General features: G+C 37.7%; 1 protein-coding gene across 2 annotated transcripts in view; it reads right to left on the bottom strand.

Annotated features, from left to right (window-relative positions):
- The window catches only part of CMKLR2 (chemerin chemokine-like receptor 2), a 57,626-nt gene extending 41,388 nt beyond the window's left edge, over positions 1-16,238 (bottom strand). Inside the window, exon 1 of one of the 2 annotated variants that reach the window (XM_020972856.2) lies at positions 15,997-16,238. The gene's annotated coding sequence lies outside the window, so the exon portion shown is untranslated. The remainder of the gene's footprint in view (positions 1-15,996) is intronic. The other variant, XM_020972855.2, reaches the window with a different exon arrangement.
- Positions 16,239-16,647: the final 409 nt, after the last annotated feature.

Genomic DNA, 16,647 nt, shown 5'->3' with positions numbered 1-16,647 from the left:
AGCAACAGCAGCAATCATAACAAACAGCATTTATGGAGCACTTGTAAGTTTGCAAAGTACTTTACAAATATGAGCTCATTTTATCCTCACAACAACCCTGGGAGGCAGGTGCTATTATTATCTTCATTTTACATAAAAGGAAACTGAGACAGACAGAGGTTAAGAAACTTGCCCAGGGCCACACAACTAGGTTGGATTTGAATTCAGGTCTTCCCATCTCTAGGCCTAGCTGTCTAACCATTGAGCTGCCAAAGGAGTCCATCACGCAAAAAAGGTTAATGACACTTGCTTATATGATTTAGTCCATGAAGCAATTTTTTTTGGTTATGAATTTTCCATATTTCCCAAGTTTATTTTAAAGATAAGGAAAGCAGGACCCAGAAAGATTAAGTGACAGAGCTAGGATTGTACTCCAGATCCCCTGACTACAAGTCCAGTGGTTTTTTCATTGTATTATTGTAACATCGCATTTTTCCTTGCATTTTTGTTCTCTGACATTGGTAATCTGTGAAAGTTGTCTATGATTACTCTTAGGCAACCAGAATATTCAGTTAACCAGAACTCTTTAATTTTAACCATTCTAGAAGGGTGAAAGTTTGCTACACCATCATCATGTTTCTTCTTAAGAGCAAAACATATTATAAATCAACACTGATGGAGCTACACAAACATGGTTTCATTTTCAATGACCTAATTTATTACAAGGGGCGGCTAGGTGGAGCCATAGTTCATAGAGCCAGGCTAAAGTCAAGAACTCATCTTCCTAAGTTCAAATTCAAGCTCAGACTCATACAAGTTGTGGGACCCTAGGCAAGTCACTTAACCCTGTTTGTGCCAGTTTCTCATCTGTAAAATGAGCTGGAGAAGGGCAAACTTTCTTTGCCAAGAAAACCTCAAATGGATTACGAAATGACTAAACAACAAAATTTGTTACCAAAATATTTTTCATTGAGACAAAGACAATTCAAAGAATCATAGTTTGCTAGTGTTAGAAGGCATCTGAGAAATTATAACATCTAATGTCCTTACCTTACAGATAAGGAAATTGAGGTCCAAAGAAGTTATGACAAATGGTCATCATAAAGCCATCATTTGAAGAAGTCCCATGAGGAGAAGCTACCACCCCATAGCAGTCCATCCTAATTCTTAGGAAGTTTTCCAAATGGAAAATGACAGGATGATACACATTTTATCAAATGGAATAAGTTCACTTTCCAGTAGGGATTGGACCTTCACTTTCTATCTCTTTCAAGTTTGGAAGTATGTCAGCTGACTGGACTACCTTGCTTAAAAGTCATACATTAACTTTGAATCAGAGATTTCTCCTGAAATATAGTCAGATGATTTTGTTTTCATTGAACTTTTGGTAGAAAAACCAAACTGAAGAGGACAATTTGGTAAAAACCAAACCAAACCAAACCAAACCCTGAGGTATTATTCTACAATCCACCATGTCTTTCAAAATGCAATGCAAAGAAATACAAACCACTTTCCTCAGGAGGAAATGCAGTTATTTGATCATTCCAATTCAAACACTAAACTCATTATTTTTCTCTCAGAAATCCAATTAGATCTCCATATTTTCCTACTTGTCTCAATGCTACTATTCAATTCAAATGCATTGAGATCTATCCATGCTTTGTTTTCCCATTTCTCAGTTTCCCATATTCAATAAATCATCATTATATCAATTATTTTTTCCTAATATCACTCATGTCCGTTAACTTCCTCTCTCCATTCCTATCTATTGCTGTTCCTCTAGTTAAGCCCCTCATCATCTTGTGCATAGACTGTTGAAATATCTCCTAACTAATCTCTTTGCTTTTAATGTTTTCCTGTGTTTTCTGTTCTACCTCTCTCGGGCAGAAGATGGGCAGGAACCATGCTGGCATAAAGGTGAGGCCTGATATCCTGAAGCATTATAATTATAGTCTAAAGAATTAAGGCCCTCAAATTTAGAGAAAAGTTAGGTAGGAACCCCCGGCCTAAAATTCTTTCTTTATTAAATTAACTTTTTTCAATTAACAAAAAACAAAAAAAAATCTAATTTCTCTCCTTCCCCCACTCCAATGGGGGGGAGGGGAAGGAAAGAAAAGCAAATTTTTTAACAACTATGCATAGCCAAGCAAAACAACTCCCACATTGGCCATATTTAAAAAGTATATGCCTCAGTTTGCACCCTGAATCCATCATCTCTCCATCAGGAGACAGGTAGCATACTCCAACAATGGTCCCCTGCAACTGTGGTTGGCAATCACAATGATCAGAGTTCTTAAGCATTTCAAAATTGCTTGTCTTTACAGTGTTGTTACTGTGTAATTTTCTTGGTTCTGCTTTTTTCTCTTTGAGTTAACTTCAGGATTCCCTGAAATCATCTCTTTCCACATTTCTCACTGTACAATGGTATATTCCATTACGTTCTTGTGCAATAATTTGTTCATCTGTTCCCTAACTGAGCATCCCCTTAGTTTCCACTTCTTTGCTACCACAAAAGAACTGCTAAAATATTTTTTTGCATATATGGGTCCTTTTTCCCATTCTTTGATCTTTTGGGGGGTATAGGCCTAATAGTGGTATTTATAGGTTAAAGGATATACACAGTTTAGTAGATTTTTGGGCATAGTTCCAAATTGCTTCTCCAGAATGGCTGGACCAATGCAATGCACCATTTGTAGTGCATTATCATGCTCCTTTTCCTGCAGCACCCTATGGTCTAAGCATAAGAATGAGCAGAAGCTCTCAAGGGTGAAATTCTAAGAACACAAAAATAAATCATTGCAATTTAGAAGAAATGAGGAAACTATCTAAAGAAACATGGAGATCAATTTCAATTTTTAAAAGAGGAATAGCAGCCCTGGAATCAGGAGGGCCTGAGTTCAGATCTGGCCTCAGACACATAACACTTACTAGCTGTATGATCCTGGGCAAGTCACTTAATCCCAATTGCCTCACCCAAAAAAAAGAGATAAAAGAGGAATAAAAAAGAGAGGGAAATTTCTATAAGAATAACATTAGGGGCACTAAAATTCAGAATGAACTGGGGTGGGAAATGAATTTTAAGATCAGCAAAACTAACATTCCTTTAGTTATTTTTGGGAAGAAGAGGGAATAGGACCTCATAGGAAAAGAGAATAATGATAATAGTTAACACTCAATAAACATTTATTAAGTGTTTGCTATGTGCAAGGCATTGCGCTATATGCTGGGAATATAAGTACAAACTGAAAAAAGTAGTCCCCGCCTTCAAAGAGATTACATTTTAATAGAGGGAAGAAAATTCATAAAAGGAACCTGAAAAGGTGTGTGTGAGGAAATGAAGGTAAAAATGATAAAAGATAATGGTGAAAAGGTAGAACTATTCAATGTTTATTTTCCTTTTTTTCCCTCCACTGAGAATTACTTTTTAAACAGGAAAGATCAGAAATAGATAACAGAGAGTAATAGTTGAGACATAGCCTACTCTTGATGTACCCAAGTCATCAGTTGCAGAGGAAACTACATTTCAGAGTTCTCAATGTACTGAAGTAATTGCTAAGTAGGTGATCTTAGCCAGACTGAAGAGAATGGGAGAGGAGCCACAGTACTGGAAAGAGCAAATGACCTGGTTTTCAAAAATAAAAAATGAAAACAGTAGAGTCTGTAAACTATAGGTCAGTGAGCTTGGCCTCGATTACTGGCAAAATTCTAGAATGTATTTTTAAAGGATGATTACTGAATGGTCAAAGGAGCAAGTAGTGATCATGAAGAGCCAGGAATGACTTCATTTGGAATAGATCATGGCAGTGTCATACAAACAGTGTGGCTGGACACAGTGGAGAGAGGTGGGATAGATAATTGTCCAGCTATGGTGATTTGGACCTAGTTGGATAGCCAAACCCCAAAGGTAGTCATTAATAGCTTGATATCAGACAATTCCAAAGGACTCATGATGGAAAAATGGATCCATATCCAGAGAAAGAACTAATAGAGTCTGAATACAGATCAATGCATACCATTTTTCCTTTTCTTTATTTTTTGGGGAGGGGTGTGTCTTCCTTCACAACATGACTAATATGGAAGTATGCTTTGCATGACTGCACATGTATAAACTATATCAAATTACTGTCTTAGGGAGGGAGGAGGAGACAGAGGAAGGGAGAGAATTTGAAACTCAAAATTTTTAAAAATGAATGTTAAAAACTATTTTTACATGTTATTGGGAAAAAATAAAATATTATTTAAAAATTAATAGCTTGATATCAGTATGGAAGGAAGTATCCAGGCATCTGTGGTTGGCCCTATGTCATTTTATATAAGATGTCATGTTAATTCAATTTGCAAATGACACAAACCAAGAGAAATAGTAGACACACTATATGACAGTCAGGATACAAAGATATCACAAAAGGTTAGAATAATAGGCCAGATCTAATACGATAACATTTAAGAAATGCAAAAGTAAAGTCCCACACTTGTGTTGTTAATGTTGTTTTTTTTTTCAGTCTATTTTGTAAGAATAAGACTGGGAAGCATGGCTGGACAAGGATTGCCTAAAAAAGATCTGTATTTCTTAAGGGAATAGAAGCAAAGCAAGCAAGTATTTACTAAGTACTCACTATACGTCAGACACTATGGCAAATGCTTTATAAATATTATCTCTTAAGAGGGCTACAATCTTGATATGAGCAAATGGGGTGACCAAAAGAGGTAATATGATTTTTGGGGGTAGCCTAGCTGATGATTTTTGTTAGTACAGTATCTATGTAGGAATTCCCTCTGCTGATACAGATCTGTAACCCATCAGTAACTTATTTTTTTTCCCTAAAGAGTCTTTCTAGGATACCATCAATAGTCCTCTACTCCAAAGGGATCAAAGAAAGAGGAAAAGGACCCATATGAACAAACACTTATAGCAGCTCTTTTTGTGGTGGCAAAAAAAAAAAAAGGAAACTAGGGGGAAGGCCATCAATTTGAAAATGGCTGAACAAATTATACTATAAAAATTTACTGGAATACTATTGTGCTATAAGAAATGGTGACAAGGATAATTTCAGAGAAACTTGGAAAGACCTGCATGAATGGATACAGAGTAAAGTGAGCAGAACAAAGAGAACAATTTATATAGTAACAATATTATAAAGACAAACCTGTCTCCTAGCAAGGAGTCTGTGGACTCATGGTACAGAGGGAGACATGCAGTTCTGAACAAAGCCAATGCAGGAATTTTGGTTGGCTATGATTATTGATTACAAGGGCTTCCTTTTTTGTTTTCCTTTTTTTCCCCCAATGGGGTTAGGAGAGATGGGAGGGAGTGAAAATAGATTTTCTGCTAATTGAAAATACTTTTTTTAATTAAAAAAAAACAGCATTGCTAGGGTACTGAGAAGTTAAACTATTTGCTCATGGTCACATAGTATATACCAGAAGCAGAATTTAAACCCAGGTATTTTAGGAAGGGCCTGAGTCAGGCTAGTCTCCAGGTAGCTTAGGTCTGATAGTGTAAAAAAAAAATGAAAAACTTCTTGGGGGAAAATAGGGACTACAATTATTTTGTGATATCTTAATGTACTAACGATGTAGAAATTCGCCCATCTATCTAGTGGCCTAATATTAGAAAGGCCTCAGTCACTATCCACTAGTAAAGTAGATGGTTTCTTTTATCCTCTGTTTTAACTATTACTTGCTGTCCTTGGATAAAGGGACTGCTTTCACAATTGTAAAAGTATTTGGTCTTTCTCCCTCATCTGCTGCCCTTGAGCAGGGAATGTTTTCTTATTCTGATTATAAATCTTGCTATTTGCATTTCAAATACTCCCCTTTTCTTCCTTGTCTGGGTCCCCTTTTTTGTCACGCATCACTCTATGAAATGCTTTAGTTTTCTGTTCCAAGTTGCTTCTGAATGGACTGATTGGCTGTGCACTTCAAGCTTGCCTAGAAAGTTGTAAAAACCAAATTCAGAAATCTGAATTTGTAAACAGCAAGAGCAGATCCCTTAAGATGTTAATAAATCTCTTTACTTTCAGTCTGTCCTCCTGTCTCTGGCCATCATACCCCTGCTGATGGATATGTTTCTCCCAAGAAGATGAATACCCCTGTACAACCACAGGTTAGCAAAAAATTTTACTTAGCCATAGCATAGAAGAGATGTACAATAATAACATAGCACTTAGCTTGGGTAAATGAGGCCCTTCTGGCCTTCATATGGAAAAGAATCTGGTCAGTAGGGAAGGGTGTGGTAATTTGTGTGACTTAGGGATATCTGCCAAGTGTCTCAGGCCCTTACTTCATCTGGATAGGTTTCTTTTATTCTTTTGGGTGACCAAGAAGCCAGGTAAATTGATGAGCCTTCTTCCCTTGACTCAATCTGAGGATAATTTTAATATAGTTTAAGGAGAAACTCTCCAGTTTCTTTGCCAAGAAAACCCCAAAGGGGGTCATGAGGAGTTGGACGTTATTGAAATGACTGAACAACAACACTATGGAGAAACTAGCTTATTCTGCATGGGGCATGGTCTTAGGAAAAGCTGAAGGTGGCAGAGGCAGACAACATTGCTCCTACCATACATAGCAAGACTTTTCCACTCCAATGCTAGCCACTAGTCTTTATCTAGCCCTTCATTTTGGTTTTCATGTGATTTTAGGTTGCATTAAAAGAGTGTCTGGAGAAGAAGAGATCATTGGCCCACTGTGTTCTGTCCTAGTCAGAATAACGTCTGTGATATTATATTTGTCTTCTGGACATCCCATTTCGGGAGGATAAGCTGTTTCTAAAAGAAGGCAATCAGGATGGTGAAGGGTACTTGAACCTATGTCACTTGTCAATCAGTTGGTTGAAGGAACTAAGGATATTCAATCTGGAGGAGAGAAGGCTTGAAAGGTACATGACAGGTGTCTTCAAGTATTTTGTCACGTGGAAAACAGATTAAACATGTTCTGCCCAGCTCCAGGGAAAAAACTAGAAAAGATGGGTGGAAATGGCAAGAAGCAGATTTAATGATACTGTTTTGGAAAAAAACTTCCTAACAATTACAGCTGTTAGGGCAAATGATTGGGGAGTGTTGTTGAAGGTTTTCATGTGAATCACGGATTGAATTCATGGCCTCTGAAGTCTTTTCCAATTTTGAGATTCTATGATTCCCCAGCCAGCAGCGTTTGTAAAAAATATAACAGTATAGATTGCTGTCAATGGAGAAAATTGCCCAAAGGACAAGGCAGAGGACCCCATCAGCATTCAAAGCAGAGGGCTGCAGAATCAGGTAGATACCTTAGAGACCCTTCAGGGAAAGAGAGAAGCAAGATGGTGATCTGGGTGGCAGTCTTTGTGGGCTGTGGCAGAAACTTCCGCCTGGACCTAAGCAGCTGCCAAATTGATCTTAAAGTACCGTTTTACTGAGTTGAACTGGCCTATAGGGGCCCTCCTAGATTATCTACCAAGGTCTCCCTTGAAAACTTCTGGGGACTCTGAGGATGAAGTCACTCAGCATTTGGGCACACCAGAGATGATGGACTTCTTTCTGGCTGCTTCCCCGTGCTAGCTGAGTGCTGAAGGGCGTAGGTACTTTGGAATCAAGATGCAATCATTGGCTGCTGATCCAGTGGATCTGATGACTCAGTGGACCTTTTGAAAGGAGAGAATCCTTCCATCTCAATTTCTACTGCTTCTGCTCACCCATGCAGCAAGTAAAGTGATTTGTTTCTAGTCTTCCCATGAGGGGAGGCAGGCACATAGGCTGTGCTTTTGCTCCCCCATCCCACCACTGCTCCCACAGCACTTACTGAGCTTGCTCCAGGGCTCCTGGCTGCCTCTTTTTTTTCTTTTTTCTTTTTTTTTTTAACAAGACTTGGAGGTAACTCTATGAATTTGATAGTCCTGGAAGTCCAGAGTCAAGTAGATACAACAGGTTAGCAGAAAAAGATTCCTTATCAGAAAACATGACCACGTACATCGGGATTGGCCTAAGCCTGACTGTTTGTGTTTTTTTGTTTTTGTTTTTGTTGTTTTGTTTTTTGTTTAGTTTTTTTTTTTTACCATCAAACATATACCCAGAGTTATTTAGTCCAGGCATTGACAAATTCAAATTGTTGCCTGTTTTTGTACAGCTGGCAAGAGTTAAGGAGTTTTTTTTTAAATTTAAATAAAGTTTTATTGTATTTAAAAATAGAAAAACTATTCTTAGCTATCAGGCCATACAAAAACAAGCCATATACCTGATTGGGTCCTCTGGTCATAGTTTGCTGATTCTTGGTTTAGACAATGTAGAGCAGATATGAAATGCCTAATCAGTATTCACAAATGGCTTTGTGTGCTGGTGAGGCTTAAGTATCTTCCCAGGGAATTGCAATAATAGTCATAAGTTAATGAAGCCTGTTTTAACTTGGTTTTTGTCTTGGGAGTGTTCTTTGTTTATAATTCCTTTTGTGTGAAGAAATAAAAACCCGTCCCGTACATCTGCTGTATATTGAGTACCTTTTTAACTCCCTCTCTTGGGGAAATCAAATTACATGTTCATTTCAAAATTATAAATTTAGAAAGTAAAACCACTTGTATTCCTTACATCGGATTTCTTTGCAAAAGTAAAAGACCAGTATCTAAAAAGCATAGGAATCATGACAAGAATGACAAGATTAATGTGAAACTGAATGAGGGCAGGACAATGTTATAAATATATACGAGGAGTTTTAATTGACAATATAACAGTGTTCCCTTTTTCACACTTGGTCATTGCAAGCTCAATACTATGCTTTAAAAAAATTGCTTAGAACTAGTCACACTTAGAGTCCTTTATACAGTGACGCTTTGGCAGACATGCCCTCTTTCTTATCAGTCCAGATACTCCCTTATTTCTGGCCTTTGCAAAGAGCCTTCATGTCTGGCTGTGGCCTTCAGCCTTTTTGTCTCTCCCTGGTAACTTTGCTATTTTCACAAAATTTTCCTACAGACCAACACAAATGTAGAATTTTTGAGCTGAAAGGGACCATAAAGATTATCTAGTCCAGTTCCTTTCTTTTACAGAGATAGGAACCAGACCTGTGATTCCATCGGTACTGAAGTGAACCTTATCTTCCCCCACAGCAATATATCCTCTCCCCACACCCGGAGCACGGTCCCAGGCTCATCCAATTAGCATTAGCCTTGTGGTTTAAGGGACCTTCCTTGAGCACGTGAGAGCTCCCTCTCACATGCGCAGTGACCCCCAAATGTGACCGAGTGTAATCCGAGTGACAACAGAGCAAAAGCACTCCTCCTTAGGGGTAGCTAGGTGGTGCAGTGGATAGAGCTCTGGCCTTGGAGTCAGGAGGACCTGAGTTCAAATCCAGCCTCAGACACTTGACACTTACTAGCTTTGTGATCCTGGGCAAGTCACTTAACCTCAATTGCCTCACCAAAAAAAAAATTAAAACACACTTCCTTGGAAAAAGCTACCCACCTCCTCACTTACCTGAAAGCCCCATGAAAGGAAAACCACTTCTCATTCCTCCCCCAGGGAGGGACTTCTTAGAACTTGCCTCAGGTTCCTGGGTCCATACAAACCCGAATCCTGGGCCCTCTCAACAACCAAGAAGCTTCCTGACAATGCTTGGTTCCCTTTGCTTTTTCGACAATAAAGCTGCACCCATTGATAAACAAGTCCGGCCTCTGGGTAGTTCTTATCCTTCAAACCTGCTCTCCCACTCCTGGTGTAGGAACTCCCAGGGGAGGAAACTCCCTCCACTGATGAAGGTCGGCACCTTCTCTGTATTTTATTGCATCAGAGAGCTGCTTAAAGCAGAGGTATCAGACACTACATTGTGGCCCACAACATTCCCAAGTTCAGGCTGAATCAGATTAAAATGTAATTGCAAATAGTTAATTAAATAAATAAAAATACAACAGAACATAGACAATGTCTAATATGTGATTTTCTAATTCAATATGTAGTCTCAGGGATCCTTATATATGGTTTAGGGATCTTTATGTACTGTTTAGCTGCCCCCATTTCAATCTGAGGGCACCTAGGTGGCACAGTGAATAGAGTGCCAGGCCTGGAGTCAGAAAGGCCTGAGTTCAAATCCGACCTCACATACTAGCTATATGACCCTGGGCAAATCACCTAACTCTGTTTGCCTCAGTTTCCTCATCTGTAAAATGAGCTGGAGAAGGAAATGGCAAACCACTCCCGTTTCTTTGCCAAGAAAACCCCACATAGGGTCACCAAGAGGTGGACACAACTGAAATGACCCAACAATAACAACAACAATTTCTGAGTTCAATACCACTGGCCCAAAGCCTTGAGAAGTTTAGTGACAGCTAGTATGTCGGAGGTGGGAGGCAGCTTAATCAAGTAGCAAAATGCACACCAGAACTCGGGTCACCTAACTACTAGTTCAATGCTTTCTCCTCTGCGCTGTGATGTATTGGAGCTCTATTTTAGCAATAAGAATGATGTCAGATTGCAATGGCAAATGATGACACAAGATGTATCCAGTGAAATAATATGTGTAAAGTGCTTTGTGAGCCTTAAAATGCTTTACATAAATGTTAGGTATTATCAATGCTAGAAATTTTTCAGTAAGCATTTATTATCAAATGATAATATACGTGAAGTGCTTTGTAAACCTTAAAATGCTTTACATAAATGTTAGATATTATCAATGCTGGAAATTTTTCAGTAAGCATTTATTATCAAATGATAATATACGTGAAGTGCTTTGTAAACCTTAAAATGCTTTACATAAATGTTAGATATTATCAATGCTAGAAATTTTTCAGTAAGCATTTATTATCAAATCATAATATACGTGAAGTACTTTGTAAACTTTAAAATGCTTTACACAAATGCCCCATCCTAACTGCCTTCGAGGAGCTTACCATATATTGGACGGGTGGGAATGGGGCAGGACATCTACACAGAGAAATAATTACAAAGTAAATTTGAGGAGGTGGGCAGCACTAAAAAAGAGAGACGGTCAGGAAAGGCTTTGTGTAGGGGAGAACTAAGCTATGCCTTGAAGGGAGCTAGGGATTCCAAGAGTCAGAGGTGAGGAAAGTGATCCTCCCACTCAAGGGGCGAGGGCAGGAGGCAAACACATGTGGGCAGAAGATGGAGCATTGTGTTCCCAGCAGAGCAAAAAAAGGCCAGTTTAGCTGGAAGGTAGAATGTTGAGGGGAAGTAACGTGAAATCTGTCTAGACAGATAGGTTGGAAAAAGACCAAGATGAACTTTTAAATGGCAAACAAAAGAATTTATATTTTATCCTAAGAACCACTGAAGCTTCATGAGTAGGGGAGTGACTTGACCAGACTTGTGCTTTAAGAACAGCAATTTACCAGCCTCTGTGCAGAGGATGGATTGGAGAGGAGAGAGACTGTGGGTTGGGAGACCAATTAGAGACATTTGTGATAGTCCTGGAGAAAGGAGATTTGGGTCCCATTAGGGTGTTGGCAGTTGCGTGAGCTGAGAGAAGGGAACAGATGTAATTACTGATGCAATTTATTGATTTTATATATATAACTTGAAAATTATACACATACTATATCAATATAATTTATTGATCATTGATATAAATGTAATTAGTGATGTAATTTATTGATTGTATATATAACTTACATATTATATATATTATATCAATATTTATTGATTATTGATATAAATGTAATTATTGATGTAACTTATTGATTATATATAACTTACATATGTAATATCAATACAATTTATTGATTATTGATGTAAAACAAACAAGCCAGTGACTGGCTAAAATTGGTGAGGGAGAGTAAAGAGCATTGGAGGTGCATTGGGAAACAATTCTACCTATTCGTGCTGGAGACTTAAAGCTTTGTAAGGCTTTACTGGTTTTTTGTACACACACACACACACACACACGTATGTACACATGGTCTATGTGTACATATATACATATATGTATGTATGTTCTATATGTGCACATATACATATATATTAAAGGCAGGAAAACTAGGCTGGGGGAAGATAATGTCCTTGCTCCCTGGGCTTGGCTTTGTTTCTCTGCCTTTTCCCCTACCCATTGATCTGCATGGGACAGTGGAAGGAATTTTGAAATTGACAAACTGAGAAACTCGAGAACCTTGGCAGTTTGTTAAGAATAAAGACAGATTTCACGTTACTTCCCCTCAACGTTCTGCCTTTCAGCCAAACTGGCCTTTTTTTGCTCTGCCTGTAACACAGTGCTCCATCTCCTGCTCATGTATGGAAGATGGCTAGGTATAGTCTTGTCATCAGAGATTAAAACTGGGAGCTATAACTGAAAGGTATATGCACTGTGTGGCCATGTAAAATCTATATATTCACATGGGATTTGAATTATATCTATTTGGCCATCTAAATATTGCTAGTCTAGAGGAATGACTGATTCAAAACAAAAGCTGCTTCCTGGATGCGTTTAAGAATCTTTTTTTTTCTTTCTTTTTTTTTAGGCAATCGGGGTTAAGTGACTTCCCTAGGGTCACACAGTGTGTTTAAGAATCTTGGGGAAAAGGTTATCCCATCACACAGTGTGTTTAAGAATCTTGGGGAAAAGGTTATCCCAAACTTACACCTGTAGGTTTAACTCCTTCCTACCCAAATACTGGTTACATAGAAAATTGCCACAAATAATGGACTGCAAGTAAACCTATTTATTCAAACAAATAGGTAATGGAAATCAGAACAGTTACAGATTAGAGAATCAAAAAAAAATACAGAGAGTGAGATAACACAACTCAAACCAAGAAAAAGGTCATGATCTCACCCAGGAGGAAATTTCCCGAAGTCTCTAGAGGGGTAGCTGGAAATCAAGGATGTATTGAGGAAGTGGCTTCCCTTACATGTCTGCAGCTTCCAAAATCTTTCTTTCTCTCTTCATATGTCTACAGTTGGTTCTAAAAAGAGTCTGGCACCATGTTTCCTTTCTCAAAGATAAATGCTTTCTCCTTTTCCCCAAACCTCTTTCATCAACTCTACCCCTCGTTTATGTATACAGTTTTGCACTAACAATTCTCTCAACTGAGCTGGAGTTGTGCCTAAGTAGTTGGGACACGAAACACCAGGTTTAGGTATGAGTCTGGTTACCCAAGGAATGCCCAATCTAAGTTAGAGTGAAGTCTACAAGAGAGAGACCCTAGTGAATTCTGCTCTATTTCCTAGGGAGTTTGGCACCTGCTACAAATAATCTTCTGCTGGGAATAGAAGGCCTTATTGCCAAGATTCTAGGAGGAACAAAATAAGCCACGCTTTTTTTTAAAGTTGGTGTAAGTGACCACAAAGGCCATTTCAACTTCAAAACCATTTGAATTTCTTTCTAGCCATGACTTTCCCATCTTGTACATGTAGTTTTTTTTTAAACCTAGATGTAAGAAAAAATTTCATCTTATTAGCTTCAGCCTAGCCTGTCAATATTCTTTTGAATGTCTCTTCTGATATGCAATGTGTTAGCTAGTGTCTCCAGTTTCATTTTACCTACAAATTTGATAAATATGCCATCTATTGAATAAATTTGTTGAATAATATAGAGTAAAGGGCAGAGTATTGTGGCAATATGCCAGAGACTTCAGTCCAGGTTGACATCAATTCATTTGTTAACTCACTTTGGATCCAAACAATCAACCAGTTTTAAAGCTAATATACTGTATTGGCATCCAGTCCCATCTCTCCAAGTGGCCCATAAAGATAGTATAGGGTCATAGCTTTGGAGATGTAAGGGACCTCAGGGGTCAATATTGGCCATTCCTTAAGGAAAAATAGTTGGAAAGGTTCCCCCCCCCCATTAGGGACTTTTGTTGGGTTCATGGCTAAGGATATTTTTAGGGTCTTTCCCCCTAATTTAATATATTTTCACCCCAATTACATGTTATTGTTTTTATTTTTGAGAGCTAATTTTTTTTAAGTCTTGGGATTTTAAACTAAAAGATCATTGCAGAGCCCACTCTTCTTCTGAGGCACTGAAGGAGCTATAATCAAGGGCTTCAGCTGAAGCTGGATCACACCATATGTCTAATAGAAAAGAATAGGAGCGGGCCTTATTGGAGTAGTATGAGATATGCATATATATACACACACACACATATATATATATATATACATATATATATATATATATATATATATAAAAGCATATATATGCACATATAAAATATATGTATATATACACACATGCATATATGAGTATATATACACATATAAAATATATGTGTGTATATATATATATATCCATATCCATATCTCATACTATTCTAAAAAGGCCTGTATAAGTGTGTATATGTAATATATATGTATACGTATATATGGTATATATGTACACATAAATACATATATACTTTAATAAGTGTATTTCAATATTATTTCTTTCCTTTATAATCCTATATATTTTATATATACATTTTATTCATCTCTTAAGCATTTAAAAATATGATTCTGAGGTAAAGGGTCCCTAGACTATACTATATTGCCAAAGAGGTCCATGACTAAATAAAGGTTAAGAAGGTTATCCAGGGGCAGCTAGATGGTACAGTGGCTAGAGCACCGGCCCTGAAGTCAGGAGGACCTGAGTTCAAGTCCGGCCTCAGACCAAACACTTGACATGTACTAGCTGTGTGACCCTGGGCAAGTCACTTAACCCCAAATGCCTCAAAAAGTAAAAACAAAAAATAAAACAAAACAAAAAAAAATAAAAGGTTAACCAGAAAAAAAGTAGAAGTGAATTAGGACTGAAAAGTCTATACTAGCTTAAAGGTTTAACCTCTGAGTGGTTCAATGAACATTAAGTCCACACTGATTAATAGAGCAAGTTCACATTATGTTTTTCTTCATCAGAAGCACCTGAGGGCTGGAACTTTATCACTAAAAGAGACAGTTAGAAAGACAGATTTTGAAGGGAGGATGTTGAGATACTTTATTGTAAAGCCTTGGGAGAGTGACAGGATAGCTTTATTTGGTAAAGAAAAGCAGGTAAGAAAAATGCTTGAAGCTTTCTTAGAAACTAAATAGACTTGCAGGCTTTCATCTAATTCTGAGAAATTTTTAAGCCATTTAATGACTTAAAAAGCACACACTCTGTGAAGTATTCAGAAAGGAATTACTGCTGAGAGCTAAGAGAGGGAAGTGGCAGTTTCACCAGATTTTGGGAGAAATAAAAACAAATGAGTCTGCTGGTAAAAATATCCTGAAAGAAATTTTGTAACAAGCCTGTGGATTACCCATTGAAAAAGTGGATCTTAAGAGTACATTAGATACTGAAGAGAGAAACTACAGGTGAAACCTTGATTTTTAGCCAGTAAGAGGAAACTAATTGCAAATGCCTTGAACATAGTAGGGCCACCGCTTCAACTAGCCCCATAAACCATGATCTTATAATTAGCCTTTAGCCCTTCATTAGAAAGAGCCCAGACTTGAACTACTCATGTCATTTACATGCATGATTATTTCAGCACGCTTTTAATTGTGAGATCTAATAAATTCTGGTGCACCAAAAGAAATATAGTGAAGCCTTTTTGTAAAACCTCTTCCTACAATAACCACCTGCTAACTGGACTTAGATTCTTGGCTATCGAAGATGAATAATCGTACTGAACATCACAACAATGAGCTTTGCAAAAGTTATTTGACTATTTCTGGGATTTCAAGTATTCTAAATCTAAACTTATAGACTGTTCTTACTTATGTAAAGGTTCAGAAAATGACTTGAAGTGCCTAATTTTTTTTCTTCTCCTTGCTCTATTTTTTCTTTTCTGAAATTTCAGAGTTAATGTCCAGCTGCAGCAAACCTTGTATGATCTCTTAACACTTTTGACATAAGACCAAGAATATGAATTTGGAGTGAGCCTGCAAATAGAGAATTCTTTTCTCTCTCTCTTTTTTTTTGTTGTTTCTTTCTTTTTAAGAATCATGATCCCTTTTCTGCTAGCTGTTACTCATTCTAATCTTGTTAGGTATATAAATTGTCTCCAAAAATCATTATCAAGTCAACTGCAAATGTGTTAACTTATGGAGAAAACAAACAGGAAAGTACAAGAATGAACCCACTTACCAGTTAATTTTCTGTCAGCAAGAGAGGTTATTGTGATCCTGGGTGTAACCTCTGGAGTTCAGAATGAAAAACAGTGTGGATTTCAGAACAACTGTAGTGCACAGCTTTCCCAGCCTCCTCACTTGGCTTTTGAAATGACACCGTGGATGAGGAAGGATGCTGGTTCTGCAGCTTTTATGCAACTCTCTGGAACTAGTTGTGAATGTGGTTCTTCCCCTCCTCCCCTGCTGCTCTCCATAATCATCTACTTCGGGAGACAAGCAGTATGCATATTACACAATGGAATAATTTTGGTCAGGGTGCCTGGGTATATGAGTAACCTTGGTTTACTTTCTGAAAGGAAATTGACACCATGGGCTGCATAGTGCAGTTTTAAACAAGGGAGAAAGTTTCCCTTTTTAACTTGCATTTCAGTTTTGGGGAAAAGATATATAGGTATACATACACATACATTTATGGGTATATGTATGGAACCATTGGGGAAAAAAATTACATTACATAAGGAGTAATTGGGTGGTAAGGTGTTTCAGAAATGCCAGAGAGGGCTTTTCCAAATGATCCTTGAAATGAATTTTATTTATAGTTGCAGATTTTGGGAAATCATTTCAAAGTCAGGTAGTGATAAAAATATACCTACAGATTTCCCAACCA

This window comes from Phascolarctos cinereus, unplaced genomic scaffold (genome assembly GCF_003287225.1).
Source record: "Phascolarctos cinereus isolate Bilbo 61053 unplaced genomic scaffold, phaCin_HiC Scaffold_7;HRSCAF=346, whole genome shotgun sequence".
Classification (NCBI taxonomy): Eukaryota; Metazoa; Chordata; class Mammalia; order Diprotodontia; family Phascolarctidae; genus Phascolarctos; species Phascolarctos cinereus.
Note: the sequence above shows the minus strand (reverse complement) of the source record. Positions and strands in the feature narration are given on the sequence as shown.